The following is a 20,307-nucleotide window of genomic DNA, read 5'->3' as shown; positions in this document are numbered from 1 at the left end:
CCAAAGGGCCTCCTTCTACAATGTAAAATTCTGTAATTACATGATTCTAACTGGGGGAGCCCAGAACAAGGAAGCATAGCCTTAAAGTTCAGAAAGACTAAGGTGATGGAAACAGGAGGAAATATGTTCATTCTGAAGATCAGTGGAATGTGTCAAAACTAGGAGTTCGAGTGAAAATAAACATTTTGTTGAAGGTTTGTCATTTTGCGTACATCAGAATGTTTGCAAGAAATACATGTCGTTCCTGTCTGCAAAGATTTCGTCTTGCGTTTTAAAATATCTGGTTTCCAGTAAATACCGATGCACCACATTGTGAGCCCAGCTAACAATCTTAAATTGGTTGCCATCTTAATTAATAGCATGGTCTGGATTATTCAGAAAATGATGTCCAATCATGTAATCAGACATCATTTTAAATTTTGTAAACATGGCCTGATTGGGTGTGAACAACTGAAGGGATATGCTGTTTGATACAATGCCCTAGTCTTTGGGATTTCCAGCATATATACATTACACACACACACACACACACTACTCTGAGGTGTGCTGGGAACTTTCCAGGACTGGCTTTTAACTCCTTTTTGTGATTTACCCAATCTGCGTGCTCTCCACGTTCAGTATGAAAAGGTAATTTCTTTAAATCGGTAATCTTGCAAATGTTCTGAAGAGTGCAAGATGAGAAACTTTGACAGAATATGTCTCTCTTCAGTTTAGCTCATAGAACCATAGAATCCCTTCAGTGTGGAAGCAGACCCTTCAGCCTAACAAGTCCACACTGACCCACCAAAGAGTAACCCACCCAGACCCACTCCCCTACTATCCTCTGTTTACCCCAACTTCTGCACCTAACCTACACATCCAGGAATACTACAGGCACAGCCAATTCACCTAACCTGCACACCTTTGGATTGTGGGAGGAAATTGGAGCACCCAAAGGAAACCCACACCGACACAGGGAGAATGTGCAAACTCCACACAGACAGTCACCCAAGGTTGGAATTGAACCTGGGTCCCTGATGCTGTGAGGCAGCAGTGCTAACCACTGAACCATTAATATCCTGTGATGACTGAGATTATTTGTCAAGGCCACTAAAGACCTTTTTGTTTTAATTCTCTGATGGGATGTGGCCAACACTGGCAAAACCAAAGTTTGTTACTGATCCCTGGATGCCCATTTCACTTAAAGAATATACCACATTACTGGGGGGGGTCTGGAGTCACATGTAGGCCAGACCAGAAAAAGATGGCAGATTTCCTTCCCTAAAGGACATAAATGAATCTGATAGGAGTTTAAAATAATACTCAATGACACGTTTGCTATTATTGAGAGTAGCTTACAATTCCACATTAAGTGAGTTTTAATTCTTCCAGCCACTATGGTATGGCTTGAACCCAGAGTATTAATCTAGGCCTCTGAATTTCTAGCCTATTGACATGACTACTAGATCACCAGCATCCTCTGGGACCACACTGAGGAGGTGGTTTAACAGACATCAAGCCATAGACTAATTGAATTGCGGAACAGGGTGGAGGGGCTAATTTAGTCACGAGCAGATTGGAGAAGACTCTGAAAAGGAATCCTATCAGACTCGAAACATTAACTCTGTTTCTCTCTCCATGGGCCTGCTGAGTTTCTCCAGCATTTTGTCTGCAGTCTGGGATTGCTTCAAACGGACGCCAGCATTTTGCTTCAAGTCACAAAGACTGACGCAGTCCGGCGCTGCAAAGCCAGCTTGTGAATTAATTTGGAAGCATGAACAATGTAGCTCCTTCCAGAACCATCAACGTCCCCTTGAAACAGGCGGTGATGGGTACACCCCCAGGAGTGGCGTTGTGTCATAGGGTTAGACAATGATGGATAGAGCACCGGGAGCCAGTCCACAGCTTCTGGTGTGGAGTTCAGTGGAGGGTTAGCCTGGTACTACTCTTTGGCCATCTGGCCTTTAGTTAGCATGAGCTTGGCCTCCAATGCCCAGTGGGGGAGGAAGCCCTGTCTCCGTGAGCCAGCTGCCAATCCATTGGCTGGCAGCTCAGCAGTGCCTCCAGAAGCCGTGGCTCCTTCTGGGATTGCAGCAAGTTGCAGAGAGAAACGATGGAGCCGGACTTTAAAATAGGACAGGGGTCTGGGGTGGGCAAGGTTGGCATGTCCTTGACGGGGGTGTGTTGATGTGACTGGACATAAAAGGGGCGAAGAGAGAGAGAGAGAGAACTGGGGGGTGGGGGCTGTAGTGGAGGAGGTTCAATTGGGTTTGTGATGTCTGGGGCTAGCTTTCACTTCCTCCGCCCTAGCCCAGTGAGTGAAGTACCAGAGGCTACCCTGAAATGGCCCGCTATCTCCTGTCTATCCCTACCTATCCCTGAACAGAGTGGCTTCTCAGGGCCATTTCACACCCTGTTTAAGAGCCAACTGGGATCCTGGAGGTCATGTGGAGGCCAGACCGGGTAAGGACGGCAGATTTCCCTCCCTAAAGGATGTTAGTGAACCAGATGGGGTTCTTTCACAACAACATTCCTCAGGTTGAATTGTATTTGCCAGTTTTCTGCTCCCTCCTGTCCAATCCGTTGAGATATGCCTGCAGTTATCTTCCTCACTATCAACCACACGGTTTCTATCGTCAGAAACGTTGTGACCACAGTCACGGTGTTTAAGAGTAAATCCCTGATACATATACATCATAAACAGCAAAAGAAACCGTACAGAGTTCTGTGGAACCCCAGCACAATCTGGAAGACAGACCAATCCCCCACTAGGGCTCCTTGAAACCGAAAAGGGCAGAGGGTTACTGGGGAGTGGGATTAAGAGGATACTCTTTCAGAGAGCTAGTCCAGGCACAATGGAAAGAATGGCCTCCTTCCGTGACAGTGCCAACCACTGACTGACCAGACCGGGAGAGGGACCGATACTAAAACGAAATACTGCGGATGCTGGAAACCTGAAATCAAAACCGGGAAGATTAGCTTAGATTACTTACAGTGTGGAAACAGGCCCTTCGGCCCAACAAGTCCACACCGACCCTCCGAAGAGCAACCCACCCAGATCCATTCCCTTGCATTTACCCCTTCACCTAACACTATGGGCAATTGAGCATGGCCAATTCACCTGACCTGCACATCTTTGGACTGTGGGAGGAAACCGGAGCACCCGGAGGAAACCCATGCAGACACAGGTAGAATGTGCAAACTCCACATAAACAGTTGCCTGAGGCATGAATTGAACCCAGGTTTCTGGCGCTGTGAGGCAGCAGTGCTAACCACTGTGCCACCGTGCCAGGAAGGTTGGAGAAACTCAGCAGGTCTGGCAGCTTCTGTGGAGAGAGAGAAACAGTTGACATTTTTTGAGAGTCATACAGTACGTGGAACATTAGCTCCGTTTTCCCACTCCACAGATTCTGCCCGGTCCACTGAGCTTCTCCAACTTTCTGTGTTTGCTTGACTCTTAACAGTGACTAGATTTCCCGAATTCAGCTTCACGTCTTGCAGAGGTGGGCTTTGAACTCTTGGCTGATGGATTCCTGAGATCACTCCCCCCCCCCCCCCCCCCCGCCCCCCGCCCGACAATATTGACCAGAAGATGGCTGTGGGTGAAGGTATAGCGTGGATGCATGTGGGGATTGTAGGCAGGGTAGAGTGAGTGTGGATGGGTGGGGGGAGGCAGTGAGCTGAGCGAGGGGGTCTGTCCATTTATGAACGATTGCACATCCCTCCGTGACTGTCTCTTTGTTTCAGGTGGAGACATCTTGTGCTGCAAGAAGAAGCTCATCCATTGCCTTCATTGTCCAACTGCAAAGGCTCGAAAAGGTAATTGGAGGAGCCCCTGATTGGACACAGCGAATACACTTAGAGAACGAATAGCAAGCCGTCACCATGACATGTCCAGTGTGTTCAATGGGTCAGAGGTCAGGTGTGGTTAGTGGAACAGTTACATGGAGGCGTCAAATCTTACCATGTGAGGGGTCAGCGGGCAGACACATGGGAGGTCAAGAGGGTAAACAGAAGGGAGGTCAAGAGAGCAGATATATGGGAGGTTAGAGGGCAAGCTCTTTGGAGATCAGAGGGTAAATATACGAGAGGGCAGACCCTTATAATAGGACATTTTAACCAGTTCACAGGAAGGGCATACAATGGGATTGAGTGAAATTCTGGATTTGTAGTCACCCTGCCAATCCCCACAGGAGACTCAGCCCAGCATTAGCCCTGATACCACCCATCTGCTAGTGGGCATTGCTGAGTCATCACCCGGACAGTCCTGAGGGGCACCAACATTCCTCGGAGAGTCACAGGAGCTGCTCCAATCAGGAGGGCCGAGGGGAAAAAGGGCTCAGCTATTTTGTCAGCATTCTCTTGTTGGCCTAGAAACCGGCTCCTGAGCTTTTCACTCATTTAAAATCACAAAAAAAGAACAAAATTCCTCACTTTAAAATATTATACTTCAAACAGAAAAATACAGAAGGCTGGTGGACAGTGGGGTTAAGAGGATAGCTCTTTCAGACAGATGGTGTAGGCATGATGGGTGAATTGCCTCCTGTGTCACATGACTCTGGAATCAGTGTTCCAGCGAAAAGGGTAAATTGGGTGGTCACTAGAACTTTAAACTAGTGAGTCGGGGGGGAAGGGAAAAGGAAAACGACAGGGAGTATGATGGTAAATAAAAAGGTAAGCATCGGGTTGGCATGTGTGCGGGAGGGTTTCAGCTCAAGACGGACTATGAAAGAAGCAAAAGGGAAGACTAACTCAGGAGATATTATTCGAGATGTTGTAAATTCATGAGGATAAAGAAAGCTAGCATAAGGACACTTTACCTGAATGTTCGGAGAAGTCACAACAAGGTTGATGAGTTAACGGCACAAATCATTGCAAATTAATATGATTAAGTAGCCATTACAGAGACATGGTTACAGGATGGTCACAACTGGGAATTAAATATCCAGGGGTACCAGACTATTCAGAAGGACAGACAGGAATGTAAGGGAGGTGGTGTAGCTCTGATATTCAAGGATGACATCAGGTGCTGAGAGATGACATAGGTTCAATGGAGCATGAGGTTGAATCCATTTGGGTGGAAATTAGAAATTCTAAGAGGAAAAAGTCACTGATAGATGTAGTCTATAGGCCATCAAATAACAACAGGGCAAAAGTGAGGACTGCAGATGCTGGAAACCAGAGTTTAGATCAGTGTGGTGCTGGAAAAGCACAGCAGTATCCGAGGAACAGGAAAATCGACGTTTCGGGCAAAAGTCCTTCATCAGGAATGCCAAATAATAACATCACATCGGGGTGGGCAATAAACAAAGAAATAACTAATGCCTGCAAAAATGGTACAGCAATTATCATGGGGGATTTTAATCTACATGTCAATTGGTCGAACCAGCTCAGTCAGGGTAGCCTTGAGGAGGAGTTTGTTGAGCGTATCCGTGATAGTTTCCTTGAACAGTATGAAATGGAACCGACCGAGGGAACAAGTTGTCATAGATCTGGTCCTGTGTAATGAGACAGGAATAATTAATGACCTCATGGTTAGGGATCTTCTTGCAAGGAGTGATCACAGTATGGTTGAATTTAGAATATAGCTGGAGAGTGTGCAGATAAAATCCAATACCAGGGGTTTTTATTTTATTCATTTGTGGGACCTGGGCATCGCTGGCTGGCCAGCATTGATAGCCCATCCCTAGTTGCCCTTGAGAAGGTGGCGATGAGCTGCCACCTTGAATCGCTGCAGTCCACGTTATGACTTTCTCGAATTGATACAGCTGAGTGGCTTGCTCGGCCATTTCAGAGGGCAGTTGAGAGTCAACTACAGTGCTGTGTCTCTGCAGTCACTTGTAGGCCAGACCAGGTAAGGATGGCAGATTTCCTTCCAGAAAGGACATTAGTGACCTAGATGGGTTTTTCTGACAATTGCCAAAGGTTTTATGGTCATCAGTTGACCCTTAATTCCAGATATTTTTGAATTCAAATTCCACCATCTGCCATGGTAGGACTTGAACCCAGGCCCCCCCCCCAGAACTGTGTTTGAAGAAGGGGGACTACAATAGAAGGAGGGAGGACTTGGCTAAAGTAAAGTGGAAACAAAGATTTTACGATGTGATAGTTGATAAGCAGTGGAGGACTTTCAAAGCAAACTTTCAAAGGGCTCAGAAAAAGTATATTCCAGTGAAAAGGAAGGACTGTAAGAAAAAGGGGTAATCTCCCATGGGTGTCTAAGGAAATAAGGGACGTGGTCAAAGTGAAAGGCATACAAAGTAGACAAAAACTTCATGAAACTAGAAGATTAGGAAAACTTTAAAGGTCATCAGAAAGGCACAAAAAGATAGAAGGTGAGAAAAAACTAGCACAGAATATAAAGGCAGATAGCAATCGTTTCTATAAATATATAAAATGTTGGTCCTTTAGAAGATGAGAAAGGGCATTTAGTTTTGCGATATGATGAAATGGCTGAGGCATTGACCAGGTAGTTTGTGTAGGTCTTCACAGTGGAGGATACTAACAACATACCAGTAACTGACAAAGAGACAAAGGTCGGTGAGGACCTGGAAACAATCATTATTATGAACATTGAACAATACAGTGCAGAGCAGGCCCTTCGGCCCTCAATGTGGCATCAACCTGTGAACTCTTTTCAGCTTGTCCCCCTACGCTATCCCAAAATCATCCATGTGCTTATCTAAGGAATATTTAAATCTCCCTAATGTGGCTGAGTTGACTACATTAGCAGGTAGGGCATTCCACGCCCTTACCACTCTCTGCATAAAGAACCTGCCTCTAACATCTGTCTTAAATCTATCACCCCTCAATTTGTAGTTATGCCCCCTCATACACGCTGAAGTCACATCCTAGGAAAAAGACTTTCACTGTCTACCCCATCTAATCCTCTGACCATCTTGTATGTCTCTGTCAAATCCCCTCTTCATCTTCTTCTTGCCAATGAGAACAGGTTCAAGTCTCTCAGTCTTTCCTCATAAGACCTTCCCTCCAGATCAAGCAACATCCTGGTAAATCTCCTCTGCACCTTTTCCAATGCTTCCACATCCTTCCTGAAATATGGGGACCAGAACTATACACAATATTCCAAGTGCGGCCGCACCAGCGTTTTGTATAGTTGCAGCATGATATTGCAGCTCCGGAACTCAATCCCTCTACCAATGAAACCTAACACACCGTATGCCTTCTTAACAGCACTATCCACCTGGGTGGCAACTTTCAGGGATCTATGTACATGGTTTCCAAGATCCCTCTGCACATCCACACTACCAAGAATCTTTCCATTGATCCAGTACTTTGCCTTCCTGTTATTCTTCCCAAAGTACATCACCTCACATTTAGCTGCATTGAACTCCATTTGCCAACTCTCAGCCCATATCTGCAGTTTATCCAAGTCCCCCTGCAACCTGTAACATTCTTCCACACTGTCCACTACTCTACTGACTTTAACATCGTCTGCAAATTTACTAATCCATCCACCAGCAGTGGTCCCAAAACAGATCCTTGTGGCAAAACCACGTAACCGGACTCCAGGCTGAATATTTCCCATCAACCATCACTCGCTGCCTTCTTTCAGAAAGCCAGTTTCTAATCCAAACTGCTATATCGCCCTCAATTCCATGCCTCTGCATTTTCTCCAACTGCCTACCATGTGGAACCTTATTAAAGGCTTTACTGAAGTCCATGTATACCACGTCAACTGCCCTACCCTCATCTACATGCTTGGTCACCTTCTCAAAAAACTCAATGAGGTTTGTGAGACACGACCTGCCCTTGACGAAACCATGTTGACTATCTGAAATCAAATCATTGCTTGCTAGATGATTATAAATCCGATCTCTTATAATCCTTTCCGAAGCCTTTCCTACAACAGAAGTAAGGCTCACTGGTCCTTAATTACCTGGGTCATCTCTACTGCTCTTCTTGAACAAGGGCACAACATTTGCAATCTTCCAGTGCTTTGGTACCAAACCTGTAGACAAAGATGACTCAAATATCAAAGACAAAGGCTCTGCTATTGCCTCCCTAGCTTCCCAGAGAATCCTTGGATAAATCCCACCCGGCCCAGGGGACTTGTCTACTTTCACTCCTTCTAGAATTGATAACACCTGTTCGTAACTAACCTCGATCCTTTCTAGTCTAATACCTCGTACCTCATTCTTCTCCTCTACAATATTCTCCTTTTCCTGAGTGAAAACCGATGAGAAATGTTCGTTTAGCACCTCTCCGATCTCCACAAGGTCCACACTCAACTTCCTACTTCTGTCTTTAACTGGCCCTATTCCTACCCTAATCATCCTTTTATTCCTCACATACCTATAGAAAGCTTTATTCTATTTGCTAAAAACTGCTTGTGTCCTCTCTTTGCTCTCCTTAACTCTCTGTTTAAATCCTTCCTAGCTGGTCTGTAACTCTCCATCGCCTCATCTGAACCATCTTGCCTCATCAACACATAAGCCTCCTTCTTTTTCGTAACAAGAAATGCCATTTCTGTTGTAAACCACGGCTCCCTTACCTTGTCACTTCCTCCCTGCCTGACAGGGACATACCTATCAAGGACACGCAATATCTGTTCCTTAAAACAGCTCCACATTGCCCTGTTCCTTTAGCTAATGGGAGTGTAACAAAGAGGGAAAGAAGGAGAGAATGAGAGAAAGAAAGAGACAGAGAGAAAGAAAAAGAAATAACTTGCAGCTTGCATTGTTCTGTGCACTCTCCAGCTAGTCTTTCCAACCTTTGCTTTACTGGAAATTCTGGCTGGGGAGGACATTCATAGTCTTAAAATAATTCACAGAATAATACCACACAAATGGAGGCCATTCATGCCGTCCTGTTAGTACTAGTCTTTGAAAGAGCTACCTAATTAGTCCCATTCCCCTGCTCTAGCCACTTGCAGAAGGCAAACCCAGTAAAACTGGTGAATGAGACACACTGGCCTGACTCCTCCACTTCATTTCCCAGTATTACCTTTTTTAAATCATTGATATTGCCATGCAAATCTTTCCGTTTGCTGTATTTATCCAATTCTCTTTACATTTTGATCCTTGCATCCATGGCTTTTTAGGATGAGCACTCCCTTTGTCCCCTCCTGCCACAGTTACCCCTGGATAGAGTCATACAGTCATAGAAATGTACAGCATGGAAACAGACCCTTCGGTCCAACCCGTCCATGCCGACCAGATATCCCAACCCAATCTAGTCCCACCTGCCAGCACCCGGCCCATATCCCTCCAAACCCTTTTTATTCATATACCCATCCAAATGCCTCTTAAATGTTGCAATTGTACCAGCCTCCACCACTTCCTCTGGCAGCTCATTCCATACACGCGCCACCCTCTGCATGAAAAGGTTGCCCCTTAGGTCTCTTTTATAATTTTCCCCTCTCACCCTAAGCCTATGCCCTCTAGTTCTGGACTCCCGATCCCGGGGAAAAGACTTTGCCTATTTATCCTATCCATGCCCCTCATAATTTTGTAAACCTCTTTAAGGTCACCCCTCAGCCTCCAACGCTCCAGGGAAAACAGCCCCAGCCTGTTCAGCCTCTCCCTATAACTCAAATCATCCAACCCTGGCAACATCCTTATAAATTTTTTCTGAACCCTTTCAAGTTTCACAACATCTTTCCGATAGGAAGGAGACCAGAACTGCATGCAATAGTCCAACAGTGGCCTAACCAATGTCCTGTACAGCCACAACATGACCTCCCAACTCCTGTACTCAATACTCTGACCAATAACCAATTATGAAAGCCTCACATGGTTTCTGAAGCCTCTCCTGTGTGTTGTTGTGCTCTGAGCAGGACAATACCAGCTTATTCAGCCTCTGGACACAACTGAAGACTCTCATGTCTGGCACAATTCTCTCAAGTCTCATCTGCTCCCTCCCCAAGGTCCAAAACAGTAGTGGACTCGCCAACTTTAAGGGAATTTAAATGGTCATTAGATAAACATAGGGTAATAATGGAATAGTGTAGGTTAGATGGGCTTCAGATTGCTTTCATAGGTCAGTGCGATATCGAAGGCCAAAGGGCCTGTCCTGCAGCGTAATGTTCTATGTTCAAAACTTGAGAGTTGGATTCCTGCAGTTTGCATCCCAGTCAGGAGAGGGAGCACTTTGCAAACTCTCCAGTCAAGATGGCCATGCCCCTGCTGACACGTACACGGAGGGGATTAAGCTTTTAAGCAGAATAAATCTCTCAGGACACTAGGAGATAAACTTGTTCCTCCTATGGGCTTGACATTTCATATTTCCTGAATGGAATCAAGAATGTAAGGCTTGCATTGAGGCTCTTCTTACTCTTGTAGGTAATGTCCCTACCTCTGAGCTAGGAGACCCGGAGTCAAATTCCACTATCCCAGAGGTGTGTCATACCATCTGTTAAAAATATCAATCAGGCCTAATCTGCGCAAGTGAAGCGGAACAAGGCCATTGGTTCAACTCAGCAGCACCACCACCAGTCCCTCTTCAGTACTGTAGCTAAAGCAAGCTTAAAAAGAAATTTTCGAAAAGAAATTCAGTATTTTCTGGTCCAGTTTCCATTTCCCGCAATTCTTCACCCCTCTCCATCTCCGTCTATCCCTCTGAGGAGGAGTCCCGGTTGGGATTTTCCCTGTTTTTGTTACTAAATTGGGAGCTGGGTGGGTGTTAGATAGAGATTAGCCAGTTCCTCCCCACCACCCACACCCCTGCCCCTGTTCCCATGGTGACTCGCTAAGAGATGACAGTGGAGTGAGGGTGGGATTCTCACCCTATCACAGCCTTCGACCTTGGTATGCCAATTAGAGGCCAACAGCACCGGCCTAATCTGGATGGGGTCCAGGACCGAGAAGCTGTCCGATGTTCATTGTCTTGTTGCAGGTTGGGGGTCATGGGGAATGGGATGGGGGGGAGGGCCGTGCGTGGGGAGTTTGCAGGGTCAAACGCAAGGACAGAGGATTAGCTTTCAGAGGCCACCCTCTGATTGGCCCCAAATCAGGGCAATTAGAGGACCCCTCAACGCCACAGGGGGTCACCCTGGTTGCCCAGAAGAACGACTCAGAGAAGACAAGTGGTCATTTTGAAGATTGAGGAGAAGGATAAATCTCGCAGCAAGCTTTAACATTCGAACAGGGACTTGACAGGGTAGATGCAGGAAGGTTGTTCCCAATAACTGGGGAGTCCAGAGCCAGGGAGTCACAGTCCGAGGATACAAGGCAGGCTATTTAGGACTGAGACAAGGAGAGATTTCTTGCCCTGATGGTATGGAGCCTGTGGAATTCTCTGCCACAGAAAGCGGTTGTTGCCAAGACAGAGGACTGCTTTGGATGATTGACGATGATCATACTGAATGGTGCAGCAGGCTCAAAAGGCCGAATGGCCTACTCCTGCACCTATTTTCGAGGTGTCACTCTTTCTCGCCTGCTGGGAAGGTGGGGTGGCTCATTGAGGCCGTGAAGTGCCCATTCATTGACCACGTTAGGGCCTTCATTGCTGGCAACTTGAGAGAGCTCCCAATGAGCCTCTGGCATGGAATGGTAGGGGTTGCACAGAGGCATTGAGTTTCTTTCTGGGATGGGGTCAAACCCACCCAATTATTTCCACTTCTCACCATGCACTTCTCATGCCACCGACAGAGATGGGAAAATTCCACCCTCCGTGTTTACATTACCTAGGCAACATAGTACAGGAACAGGCCATTCGGCCCAACCAGTCCACAATATTGTATAGAAACAGGCCATTCGGCCCAACCAGTCCACAATATAGTACAGAAACAGGCCATTCAACCCCACCTGTCCACAATATAGTACAGCCACAGGCCATACGGCTCAACCAGTCCACAGTATAGTACAGAAACAGGCCATTAAGCACAGTCAGTCCACAATATAGTACAGAAACAGTTCATACAGTACAACCAGTCCACAATACAGTACAGAAACAGTCCATACAGCACAACCAGTACGCAATATAGTAGAGAAACAGGTCATTTGGCCCAGTCAGTCCAAAATATAGTACAAAAAAGGGCCATTCAGCCCAACCAGTCCACAATATAGTACAGAAACGAGTCATTCGGCCCAGTCAGTCCACAATTTAGTACAGAAACAGGCCATTCGGCCCAATCAGTTCACAATATGGAGCATGGAGAACAAGAGTTGGCAAACTATGTTCCAGCTATATTAAATCCTTGTTAGGCCGAATTTGGAATATTGTGTGCAGTTTTGGTTGCCGCGCTATGGAAGCTTTGGAGGGAGTGCAGAGAAGGTTGACCAGGATGTTGCCTGGTCTTGAGGGCATTGTCTGTGAGGAAAGGTTAAAGAGATTAGGATTGTTTTCACTGGAAAGACGGCGGCTGAGAGAAGACCTGATTGAGGTCTACACAATTATAGATAGGGTGGATAGTCCGAGGGTTTTTCCCCTAGGGGAAGTTTCAATTAGAGTGGGGGCACAGGTTCAAGGTGAGGGGGGGGGGTGAAGTTTAAGGGAGATGTGCGAGGGAAGTTTTTCACACAGAAAGTGGTAGGAGCCTGGAACGCACTGCCAAAAGTGGTGGTGGGACCAGGCACATTGGCGATATTTAAGAGGCATCTGGATGGTGACATGAATAAGGAGGGAATAGAGGGATAAGGGCAGAAGGTTTGTTTTTTAGTTTAGCTAGGCCATGATGATCGGTACAGACTTGGATCCCTCCATTCAAGGCAGTGCTGGACTTCTCTTTTGTTTGTTTATTCTAATATAGTACAGAAACAGGCCATTCGGCCCACTCAGTCTCTGCTATCTTTATATTCCACTCTCAAGAGTGTGGTACTGGAAAAGCACAGCAGGTCAGGCAGCATCCGAGGAGCAGGAGAATCAATGTTTTGGGCATCAGGAATGAGGCTTGTGGGCTGAGAGGCTGATAGATAAATGGGGTGGGGTTTGGGGGGGCAGGGGTTGGGGGAACGTAGCTGAGATTGTGATAGGCAGACGGAGGTGGGGGAGAAAGGGATAGGTCGGAGAGGAGGGTGGATCGGATAGATGGGAAAGGTAATGGACAGGTCAGGAGGGCAGTGCTGAGTTGGAGGCTTGGATAATGTGGGGGAGGGGAAATGAGGAAACTGTTGAAATCCACATTGATCCCTGCAACCACATGGCTTATGCACAAAGCATCGACTCTCCAGCTGCTCAGATGCTGCCTGACCTGCTGTGCTTTTCCAGCACCACACTCTCAACTCTGATCTCCAGCATCCACAGTCCTCACTTTCTCCTTATACTCCATTATGTCTTGTTCCCAGGTTTCCAAAGTTTAACATTGTAGCCCACCTCAACTCTTCATTTGTTTGTCAAGCTGCTCCCTAATTCATTGCTGCTACTGCTATCATTGACAGCCAGTGGTTTGATAGTAAGAGGTCTGTACGATTATGCCTCAGAGATTATACGTGCAGCAGGTGTGTGTGTGTGTCTGTGTCTGCGTGTCTGTGTATCTGAGTGCATGTGTGTATATGTTTGTGCGTGTCTGAGTGTGTGCGTGTCAGTGTGTGTGTGCGAGCCTGTGCGTGTGCGTGTCACTGTTTGTGTGTCTGAGTGCATGTGTGTGTGTCTGTGTGTGCGTGTGCGTGTATATCTGAGTGCATGTGTGTGTGTCTGTGTGTGTCTGAGTGTGTGTGTGTGTGTGTGTGTCTGAGTGCATGTCTGCGTATGTATGTGTCTGCATGTGTATGTGTCTACATGTGTATGTGTCTGAGTATGTATGTGTCTGAGTGCACGTGTGTGCGTGTCTGTGTCTGCATGTGTATGTGTCTGAGTGTGTGTGTGTGTCTGAGTGCACGTGTGTGCGTGTCTGTGTCTGCATGTGTATGTGTCTGAGTGTGTGTGTGTGTCTGTGTGCATGTGCGTGTTGTCGGGGGGACGGCGTTACCCAACCTTTGGGAAATATCTGCTCTGTCATTTTGACAGCTGTTGTCTCAGCTTCATTTCCTTTCCTGACTGAACCCATCATAGGGAGCTCAGAGCACTGTGAACAGACAGACATAATCGAACGCTGAGCACCGCAGTCAGTTCCACACTCTTTGGCTGAAGATGTTCCTGCTCCTTATTGGATTTTGTGACTACTTTGTACTAATTGGCCTCTAGTTATGATATCCCTCCAAATATCAGCCATCCCCCACTTCCTTCTCCCAATGATATCTGTCGGGTCAGCAGTCTGGATCCTAAGCTCTAGAAATCCACACCTCAAAATTGCCACTTCCCCAAATTTATTTCTGTCTTCCTTGTTCCATTAGAAACTTATTCTGTCATAATCTTTGCTTTGATGTCTATTTTTTTCTCCAATTAGGCTTCTCCAGAGTGCCTGGGGATGTTTCGATAAGTTAAAGGGGCTATATAAATACAGGTTGACATTCAACAGGGTGGAGTTGAAATGTGAACAAAGATACTGGAATGAAGGCGGTAAACAAAGTTAATGCTCGCAATAATTTGCATTAAATACATTACCCGAATTGTGTTCAAAACGCTGTCCCAATGAGCAAGTACATCTGAAGCGTGTTTGTATAAGAGTTAACAAAACAGCAAGACACCGAACTATAGCAAGGTGGTGTCAAATCTGAATGCAGGCAAGGAGTATAGAATCTCGATGGGCCAAATGGCTTCTGTTGCCCAGCAACAAAATTGAGTGAGATTACACACGGGTTTCACCTTGCAGTTTTAGTCCCACTGGTTCTCTTTTGTCACTGGAATAATTTTGAACAAATAGATCTCACATTGAGATGGTGACTGAAGTGGTAGGTGCTGAAGGGGGCAGGGCGTTGGGGATTATCAACTCAGCCATGATCTCTTCAAATGGCGGAATTAATCCAGTGGGCTGAAATCCTACTTGCGCTCCTGTGTTTACAGGAAACCTCCGCCTCCCTGTCCAGTCCCTCAGGATCATTGAGATTTTTTGGCTTTTGTTTTGAGAGTTTTTACAGTGACTTGGAGTAAAATTGCCAGCATTCATTTGGAGAGGGCTAGAATGCAAGAAGAGTGATGTACTGCATGAAGGCTGTGGTCAGACCGCATTTGGAATATTGAGTGCAGTTTTGGGCCCCATATCGAAGGAAGGATGTGCTGGCCTTGGAGGGAGTCCAGAGGAGGTATTTCAGAATGATCCCAGGGTTGAAGTGCTTGTCATATTGAAGACGCTGAGTCTGTACCTGATGGCTTTTAGAAGAATGACAGGAGGGATCTAATTGATGGAATACTGAGAGATGTGGATCATAGAATCCCGACAGTGTGGAACCAGGCCATTTGGCCCATCGAGTCCTCACTAATCCCCCAAAGAGCATCCCACCCAGACTCAGCCCCCTACTCTAACCCCATATTTTCCATGACCAATCCACCTGACCTGCACATCTTTGGACTGTGTGAGGAAGCCGGAGCACCCAGAGGAAACCCACGCAGACACGGGGAGAATGTGCAAACTCCACACAGTCACCCGGGGCTGAAATCAAACCCGGGTCCCTAGCGCTGTGAAGCAGAGGCGCTAGCCACCCTACCATCCCAGAGCGGATGTCGAGAAGATGTTTCCACCAGTGGGAGAGACTAGGACCCGAGGGCACAGCCTCAGAGGGAAGGGATAGCCCTTTAGACTGAGAAGTGGTATTTTCTCAGCCAGAGGCTGGTGAATCTGTGGAATTCATTGCCATGGAATGCTAGAGGGCAAGTCATTGAGTGTCTTAAAGGCAGAGATAGATAGGTTCTTGGTTAGTAAGGGGATCCAGGGTTACAGGAAAAGGCATGAGAATGGGGTTGAAAAATGTATCAGCCATAAACGCATAGTGGAACGGACTCGATGGGCCAAATGGCCTCATGCTTCTCCTATGGTCTATGACGATCACTGCATGACCCTTGATTCCAAAGGAGCGCTGGCCATGAGTAAGGCTCCAATTGAAAGCGAACCTGGGCAGTGAGGAAGGCTCAAACTTGGTGTGAGGCCCATGCCTCACCTGACCTTGACTCCAATGCTGCAGTTGTGAGTAAGACAGGACAGGGTTTAGGAGGGGAGCTGAAGAGGGGAGGTGAAAGCCAGTGCAACTGGAGGTGAGTCACTGGGGACCCATTCTGGCTAGGGGTGGAAGGGCAGTAAGACACCGTGGGCGGCACGGTGGCACAGTGGTTAGCACTGCTGCCTCACAGCGCCAGAGACCCGGGTTCAATTCCCGCCTCAGGTGACTAACTGTGTGGAGTTTGCACGTTAGTCTGCGTGGGTTTCCTCCGGGTGCTCCGGTTTCTCCCACAGTCCAAAGATGTGTAGGTCAGGTGAATTGGCCATGCTAAATTGCCTGTAGTGTAAGGGAAAGGGGTAAATGTAGAGGTATGGTGGGTTGCGCTTTGGCGGGGCGGTGTGGACTTGTTGGGCCAAAGGGCCTGTTTCCACACTGTAAGTAATCTAATCTAATCATTAATAACAGCAAGAGCAGAGACGTGGAGTACGGTCTGGGTTTTAACCCACTGGGGTTGCTGAGAGAGGATGATGACTCTCAAATCTTGACGCCCTGTTGAGTTGGAAACTGGATATCCTCCCATTCCCCTTCCTGTTTGTCCAGTGTTAGATGCTGCAGTCACTACCTTGAATGGAGGGATCCAGGGGGCGAACGTTCTTCCCTGACCTCTCTCTTTGTTTCCTTGCTGTTACAGCCAGGGCTCCAAGGGCACTGATAAAAGGGTGTGCGAGGTGCTTGAAGGTGGAATCTCACAAAAGCCGCAAAAGACACTGGCCTCCGATCATGCCGCTGCCCGGAGTCTAGAGGAGGAGCCCAGCCCTCGGGATCATTCCAAAAATCTTCTGTCAGCAAGAAATATGTATCTCTTTTTTTTATAGCACTCCAAAATGGCACCATGCTTTCCCAACTGTAGCATCTTCCAGTAAAAAGAATTAACTCATGTGCTGCATATCCTTCATCCATAGCTTCCTCATTATTTGTCGAGGTAATCTGCTCCATCCACTACTCAAGATCATAGAATCCCAGCAGTGTGGAAATAGTCCATTCGACCCATTGAACCCATGCTGACCCTCTGAGGAGCATCCCAGGCAGACCCACCCTGTTCCCGTAACCCTGCATTTCTTATGGCTAACCCACCTAGCCTGCACATCCCTGGACACTATGGGAAATATAGCATAGCCAATCCACCCTAACCTGCACATCTTCGGACTAAGTCAGAAATCACATGACACGAGGTTGTAGTCCTGCAGGTTTGTCTGAAATCACAGATTTTTGGAGCATATCCTGTTTGTCAGGTCTTTTCACCTGATGAAAGGGCTACCCTCTGAAAGCTTGTGATTTCAAATAGAACTGTTGGACTATAACCTGATGACATGTGGTTGCTGACCTTGTCCACCCCAGTCCAACACCGGCACCTCCACTCATCATCTTTGGATTGTGGGAGGAAACTGAAGCACCCCCATGCATAGAATATACAAACTACACATAGTTGCCCGAGGCTGGACCCAAATCCGGGTCCCTGGCATTGTGAGGCAGCATGCCTGGAATATCCAATCCAGCATGCAAATGACACATACTTGTCCAACTTGTTTTGCATCTCTCAGAGCAGTGTTCCAAGACAACCAATACACTCATGTTGCTGTTTTGTTGCTAACTGATTACCAACAGGATGATGCATGAATTATGCCAGTTACAGCCATTCATGTCTCATGGATGTCAGTGGGAGCCTTCCTCCCGCTATTCCCTTGCCCTGTTTTGCCTCATGCCTTTCCAGCCTCTCCATTCTGGGACCCCCTTTCTGATGTTACCGTTGAATCCCTACCGTGTGGAAACATTCGGCCCAACAAGTCCATACTGAACCTCCGAACACCAACCCACGCAGACCCACTGCTCCACCCTATTACTCTACATTTGTCCATGACTAATGCATCTAACCTACACACCCCTGGACAGTATGGACCGAACCTGCACATTTTTGGACTGTGGGAGGAAACCGGAGCAGCCGGAGGAAACCCACGCAGTCACGGGGAGAATGTGAGGATAATCTCATTGATGGAAATTTCAAGGGGACTGAGAGGGTGGGGGGGAGTGTAGGTGCAGGAGACTAGAACTCTGAGGCACTGTTTATAAAGAAGGGCTCCCCCACTTAAGATGGAGAGAAAAAAAGTTTTATTTTCCTCTCTCTCTCTCAGATGCCCGTGAGTCTATGGACTCCCAGAGAGCACTCTCTTTCAGCATTCTTTGAAGGTCCAATCAGATGCTCTTACTGAATGACATAGCAGGCCTGAGAGCCAAACGGCCTACTCCTGCTCCTGTTGGTTCATACTTTTTACTGAATCTGAATCACCAGCAAAGCAAAATTTGAAAGTTAACCATGAGCTTTCTCCTGGGCGTAATGTGTCGCCCCTCCCACATTGTTCCACTGAGGGGGTGGGGGGGGGTTGTCCATGTTGGTGGGGGGATCACGTGTGGGGAAGGCCTGCGCAAAATCCTTCCGTCATCTCGTCGGTCAGACAGCTCATTCTGGTAACTTACTGGCATCGAGCCTGCAGACAGCTTCCAAATGGTCCAGACGAGTTAAGAAGCTGTGATGGGCTCCCTGAAGTTCATTGGTGTCAGATAATAGGCTGCATATGTCCTTGAATGGTCCAATCCTCTATGTCAGGCAGTGCTGTGTAACTTGAGTCGGGAATACTGATAGGTCTGAGCATTTCTCAACATATTGTTGAGGCCTAAATACGCAGAGCGTGAACTTCTTCACTAGTCCACAAATGTAACAACATTTGCTCATTTCCAAATTCTCTGAAACTCATTGCTATCTGAAGAACAACTTGCACTGGTGCGTTCACAAAGCAACAAAGAGCATTGGCACACCACTGTAACAACACCATGGTGACAAAGCGTTTGCTTTCTGAATGACTTGTGGGTTTCTGTCGCATGTCTGTGACTAATGGCTGTGCATGAACTTTCAAATTGAGAGCATTTGATTCCTTAATTAAATACATTTACCCTTCACATGTTGCTTTCTTTGAGAAGTTGTGCGACTGGAAGAGAAATCGCTCACAACAAATGTTCCTCAGAATCTGAACGTTTCTTGCAATCTCCTAAAGCCGCATCTTCCAGCCAGTCAGAAACCCATTGTGTCAGCTTCAGGTCAAGTTAAATGTTCATAAAGAGACGGGAGTCTTCAAAGAACAGTATCATCTAAGGGCTAACTGTGTGGTGGAATGAATTAGTCAGGGGAGTAGGAGGAACCTAGACTTGTTTGGGGAAGAGAGGGCATCTCCGAAGTGGGGAAAATGTTTCCCCTTGTGGAACAATCTAGAATGAAGGGCAATGGCTTTAGGATAAGGGTTAGCAGATTTAAAACAGAGGTGAGGAGAAATTATTTCTCTCAAAGAGTCATGAATCTGTTGGAACTCACACTCCAGAGTAGTGGCTATCAGGATACTGAAAAAACCTGAACAGGAATTGGACTTATTTTTAATTAGCAATGGGTCAAAGGGTTATGAAGAGTACTACGCTATGAAAATGATTTGAGGAATGGCCAGTTTATTGTCCTAATAGGTTGCTATCCTCTAGCTCTGAGCAAAGGCTGGAGGATTTATGAGGAGGAGGCGTGTCGCAGCCAACACGATGTAGGGAATCCTTCACAGACTAACTGTTCCATGTGGCGATGGGAAATATAGATGGGGCTGAAACACAATAAAGGGAAACATGCTGGGACTAGTAACCACTCTCTGTAAATAGTTCTGGAAGAGCTCTTCAGCAAAGTGGGTAGCGTCCCTACCTCTGAGCCAACACTTCTAGGTTAAAGTCACACTCCAGGAGCTTGATGAAGGAAGGTAATGTGGCCAAACTGGTTGAGCATCAACCTTCCAATGGACACCAATGGCTGGGCCAAAGAGTGGGAGAGGGTCTCGTCAGTCATGTGACAAAGGCCTCAATGGCACTCCCCAAACCTGAAGAAGGGCTTATGCCCGAAACGTCGATTCTCCTGTTCCTTGGATGCTGCCTGACCTGCTGCGCTTTTCCAGCAACATATTTTCAGCTCAATGGCACTTGTGTCAATCCATTATTGACAACCAAACATGTCTTGTAAACTTTCAAAACTTGATCGATTTATTGTCACATGTACTGAGATACAGTGAAAAGTTTTGTTCTGCGTGCTATACAGGCAGATTGTACTATACAAAGTGCAAAGTACACAGCCACAGAGAAGGTGCAGAGAGAGCGAGAGATCAGAATTAACATTTGAGAGGTCTGTTCAAAAGTCTGATAACAGTGGGGAAGAAGCTGTTCTTGAACCTGTTTGTACATGTTTTCAAACCTTTATATCTACACAATGGCAGAGGGTGGAAGAGAGTGTAACCGAGGTGGGAGGGGTCTTTGATGA

The 20,307-nt window shown here is 46.8% G+C and overlaps 1 long non-coding RNA gene across 2 annotated transcripts in view; it reads left to right on the top strand.

Annotated features, from left to right (window-relative positions):
- Positions 1–18,924, top strand: part of LOC148137457 (uncharacterized) — a 39,444-nt gene extending 20,520 nt beyond the window's left edge. For both annotated transcript variants that reach the window (XR_015754269.1, XR_015754270.1), the window contains exons 3-4: positions 3,727–3,798; positions 16,606–18,924. This is a non-coding gene — a long non-coding RNA (uncharacterized LOC148137457). The remainder of the gene's footprint in view (positions 1–3,726; positions 3,799–16,605) is intronic.
- The last annotated feature ends 1,383 nt before the right edge of the window (positions 18,925–20,307 follow it).

Source organism: Chiloscyllium plagiosum, unplaced genomic scaffold (genome assembly GCF_037043375.1).
Source record: "Chiloscyllium plagiosum isolate Xiang-an unplaced genomic scaffold, Cpla_swu_hap1 HiC_scaffold_43, whole genome shotgun sequence".
In the NCBI taxonomy this organism is placed as follows: domain Eukaryota; kingdom Metazoa; phylum Chordata; class Chondrichthyes; order Orectolobiformes; family Hemiscylliidae; genus Chiloscyllium; species Chiloscyllium plagiosum.
This window is presented reverse-complemented; position numbering and strand designations above follow the sequence as displayed.